Source organism: Mus pahari, chromosome 17, assembly GCF_900095145.1.
Source record: "Mus pahari chromosome 17, PAHARI_EIJ_v1.1, whole genome shotgun sequence".
In the NCBI taxonomy this organism is placed as follows: Eukaryota; Metazoa; Chordata; class Mammalia; order Rodentia; family Muridae; genus Mus; species Mus pahari.
Window position 1 is genome coordinate 14,747,471 of NC_034606.1, and position 5,031 is coordinate 14,752,501.

Genomic DNA, 5,031 nt, shown 5'->3' on the forward strand with positions numbered 1-5,031 from the left:
TACAAAATTCCAAAAGAATGAATAAAAAAACTTTAAAGATTATGTAAAACATTCATAAACATAAACAGCAACAACAGCAACAGAATATAAAGCTCAACATTCATATCAGGGAAGTGCAAATTAAAACTTTATTGAGATCCCACCTCAATTGGAAGGACAAGAAAGAGTAACAAATTATGCAGGGAAATGGATATCCTTAGACACTGTTAGTGGCCTGTAAATTAACACTTACACAGTGTAACTCCCCACAAAAGGGATTCTAAATCAATATTCCACAGAAATATTTGCATGTCCATGTTTATTATAGCATCATTTAAAATACAATGTATAGAAGAATCAGCCTAGGTAAGAGATGAATGGATAATAAAAATATGGAACGTAAAAAAAAAAAAAAAAAAAGAAACAGAAACTAAACAGAAACACATTGAAATTAACAGAAATTATGGACATATGAACAAGGTGGGGAGGGCATAGGGGACTTTTGGGACAGCATTTGAAATGTAAATGAATAAAATATCTAATAAATATTGTGAAAAAAATAATTAGGCCCTAATACAAATGCCCTTTCTGGACAAAACTGGAAAATTTAGATTAAATGGATGATTTTCAAGATAGATAATGTTGGACAGTGGGCATGGGGGAATAAAGGAATTGGAAGGAAACTCATGTCCTGTCAGAGTTCTGGTACTCTGGGCTGTAGGATGCTGGAGGAATGCCGCATGATTTCCACACAGCCCTGGGTGGGTGTCTAGTTGTGGGAAGCCACTAGACCCCAGCTCAGTGGGGTATGAACAAGAGGCAGTCCTAGGCAACAGGTTCCAAGTCTCTGGCATCCCAGACATCTCTGGACTCCACCCCGGAAGAGCTGAGAACAAATGGGGACCCGAGAGGCTACTCAATCATCCCCAGAGCCAAAGGGAGGAGAGGGCAGCGGTAGATGGGGCACTGGGTGGTTCCCATGCAGGCAAGAGTCCTTGATCTGGTCAATGGCTAGAGTGCAGGAAGGACTTCCAGAGGCAGGCTAAACATGGCTCATTAGGGGAAAGTCTATCCCATCAGTCAAGCATGACAGGCCTTGATGAGCAGAGACAGTCTATGGTTTTAGTGCTTTATTGTAGAAAGGCAAGGAGAAAGAGAGAAGGTAGAAAGAGGGAGACTGGTCATGGCCATATGAAGAGAAGGGGGAAGGGAGGGAGAGAAGGAGGGCTAGAGAAGAGAATAAGAAAGGTGAGAGCTTAAACCGAGTGAGCAGGGACCAAGCAGCTCCTTTTATAGTCTGCTGCACTATCTTGATGTTGTCAGGAAACATGTGGCTTCCAGGATTGGGGTTAGGGTAAACCTATAGAATGTCCCAGAGACCTGGGATGTGAGAGGTGCCAGGACTCAGTGTGGTTGACCTTAACTGAAATGACAAACAGTAGTGAGATGAAATCTGAAGAGACCACCTCCAATAGTTAGACAGGTACTCTTGTGGACCGATAAGGATACCAAATCACATTCAAAATTTTGACCCAGAATTGTTCCTGTCTAAAAGAAATGCAGGGACAAAAATGGAACATAGAATGAAGGAATGACTGACTTGTCATACATCTCATGGGTGGGCACCCACCCCTGATACTATTACTGATGATATGTTGTGCTTGCAGACAGGTGCCTTGCATGGCTGCCTTCTATGAGGCTCTACTAACCACTGAGACAGATATAGATAATTAAAGCCTACCATTGGACTGAGATCAGGGACCCCTGAGGAAGAGTTAGGGACAGGATTAAAGGAATTGAAGGGGATTACCTCATAGGTAGACCAATAGTGTCAACTAACCCATACACCTGTGATCTTCCAGAGACTAGGTCTCCAACCAGAGAGTATACAAGTGCTGGTCTGAGTCCCCCAGGACATATGTAGCAAAGGACTTACAGCTTTGTATGACCCCAGGGTGGATACACCTAATCCTGTAGATAGTTGCTACTCCAGAGAAGGGAGGGGTACCTTCTCATAGGTGAAGGAGAGGGAGGATGGGTTGGGTAACTTTGGGAGTGGGCAACATTTGGAACATAAATAAATAAAACAATTTAAAAAGGAACACCATTTCATTTCACAGATAAGAAAAAAAATGAATGAAATAGTCATACCTATGCAAATTTCTCAGAATATTTTCTGAAAGTTATAATAAAAATGTCTTTAGAGTTGAAGACAACTTACTGTTCAGTATCTTTCTTAATTGTTCTTTTATAACCATATACTTGTCTCATAGTACTTTTTGATTTCATCTCGGAATTTAATAAGTTTATACAACAAATTACTCTTGAAAGTCCATGGTATGCAAGCATATTAAAAGTGCTGCAATATAATATATATTATAGAGACTTAGCCTAAATCATTAGTATATTTTATCATTCACATCTAGAGAGGAATATATATATATATATATATATTCCTATTAAGTACTACTATGTTAAATATAATTTAAAAAAACAATTTTTGATCTTATTATTTTCTTTTTTAAAGTTATGTTTGAAAAAAATGTTAGCCACTTAACTCATGAATTGGGTCTTGATTGAAAATTGTTAATACTCTATCCTTTTCGCAAGATTCATGCGGATGCTACAGATAGAAAGAATGAATAGTTTGCATTATTTGTGAAAGATGTAGAACCACTTCTTGGATAGGTGTGTTAATTAATATTCATTGTAGTTGAATGAATTTAGAACAATGCAGAAAATTAAGGTTTAAATCTCAGTATATTTTTTAAGGGTGATTTTACTTATTTAATTTTTACATATAATAATAACAGAATTTTATTTCTATATTTGTGTGTATGTATATGCAATATATATATTTCTATATTATATTCTTATACTTTACTTCTTTTTGATTATTTTATTTATTTACATTTCAAATGTTGTCCCATTTCCTGGTTTCCCTCTACAAACCTATTCTCCCTCACCCCTGCTTCTATGAGTGTACTCCCCCACTCAACAACCCACCTCACTGCCCTGGCATTTCTCTATGCTAGGTAATCAAGTCACCACAGGACCAAGGGCCTCCCCTCCCATAAATGCCAGATAGAACAATCCTCTGCTACATATGCATCTGGAGCCATGGCACCCTCCATGGGTACTATTTGATTGGTGGTTTAGTCCCTGGGAGATCTGGGGGGTGGTCTGGTTGGTTGATATTGTTCTTCTTTCTTTCTATGGAGTTGGAAACCCCTTCAGCTCTTTCAGTCTTTGCCCTAACTTCCCTATTGGGGTCCCCTTGCTCAGTCCAATGTTTAGGTGCATGCATTCGCATATGCATTGGTCAGGCTCTGGCAGAATCTCTCGGGGGACAGTTACATCAGTTTCCTATCAGCAAGCTCTTCTTAGCATCAGCAATAGTATCTGGGTTTGGTGTCTGCAGATGGGATGGATCCCTAGGTGGGACAGTCTCTGGATGGCCTTTTCTTTAGTCTTTGCTCCACTCTTTGTCCCTGCATTTTCTTCAGTCAGGAGGAATTCTGGGTTAATATTTTTGAGATGGGTGGGTGGCCCATCCCTCAACCAGGGGCCATTCCCAACCTCAAGTTATGGTCTCCATAGGTTCTCTCTCCCCTTTGTTGGAGGTTTCAGTTAATATCACCCCCGTTAGGTCCTGAGAGCTTCTTGCTTTCCAGGCATCTGGGACTTTCTAGCGGCTACTTCCAATTCTCCATCTCCCCTGCTTCCCATTTCCATTCAATTTCCTGACACACTGTACTTCTCATCAGTCTCCTCCTATACCAAATCCTGGCCCCCTTTCCCTCTCCCTCCTCTCTCCCTCCTCTCTCCCTCCTAGGTCCCTCCATCCCTCTACCTGCCATGATAATTTTGGTGATTTTAGATAGAATTAACAAGCTAATGAAGAAAGATTTCTGTGGGTAGCAATCATATGGGAAGTTACAAAACACAAATTCACAGGACACCAGCATCCTTCTCCATTGTCTACTATTATTTGAACTCACTCTTCCTCCCCTGAAATGATAATGAACATAATAACATTTTCCTTAATTAGAATGTTTCAGTTTTAGGGGATCAATTATGAGCATTTAAAAATAATATATTTTATAATCAAAATATATTTAGCTAAAGTCCATGCAGGCCCTGTGGTCTTAATATGTTTAAGGTGTTTGGAATCTTGTGATGTAATGAAAATTATTAAAATCCCAAGTGTCAGAAAAAGATGTGAATAAATGAAAAGATGGCCTTTACTCTTTAAGAAAAAAAAAAACAAAAAACTTTTCCCCCTCCTCTATTACTGACATCTCTGGAGTGTGTATTCCACCTGTTTCTATGCAGTGGTTTCTCGTGTACCATTCACTCCCATCATTAGTCTTTCCCACAATGTCTTATAATGTCCATTTAGTTATAGCATCTTTATTCTAAATAGAACTTGTGAACCAAATAGACTTTCCATTTGTCAAACTCAGATGACAATGAGTTTACTTCTCTTTGTGTGTATGGGTGAGCCAAGGAAGGGAAGAAGGAGATAGGAGAGGACAGGGAGGAAGAGGAGAGTGACTTTACTTAAAAGGACCATGTACGTACTCCCTTCCATCTTGATTGAATCAGAGCCTCCTTTTGTTGTTTACTTTTGCATCCTCTAAGATGCTAGGAATTCTTCTAACCCTTCCTTATATTGTAACTTATGAGCACTGGGTTTAAAGATATGAACTACCATATTTGTATTTATATATCTTCTGGAGACATGAACACATGTACTTCCCCTGCACTGAAATTCCTTTCTTTGCCAGAAATAGCAGTCTTGTTGGTATGAAAACACTTCAGCTTAAATTACAGATCCTTCAGTCCTTCCAGTAAGGACTCAAAAGAAGAAAAGAAGTGTGGTACTTCACACAAATAGGATAATTATATCTGCTAATATTTTATATGTAATGTGGGTGAGGTGTTTTAAATGGGAATTTTCCACTAGAGGCTCCTATATTTGAATGTGTTCCCCAATTAGTTGGGGAGAGTTTTGTTTCTCTGTTGTAATATATATATATATATATATAT

The 5,031-nt window shown here is 38.9% G+C and overlaps 1 protein-coding gene across 4 annotated transcripts in view; it reads right to left on the reverse strand.

Moving 5' to 3' along the window:
* The window catches only part of Csmd3 (CUB and Sushi multiple domains 3), a 1,165,720-nt gene that overhangs the window by 774,979 nt on the left and 385,710 nt on the right, over positions 1-5,031 (reverse strand). The window lies entirely within an intron of this gene.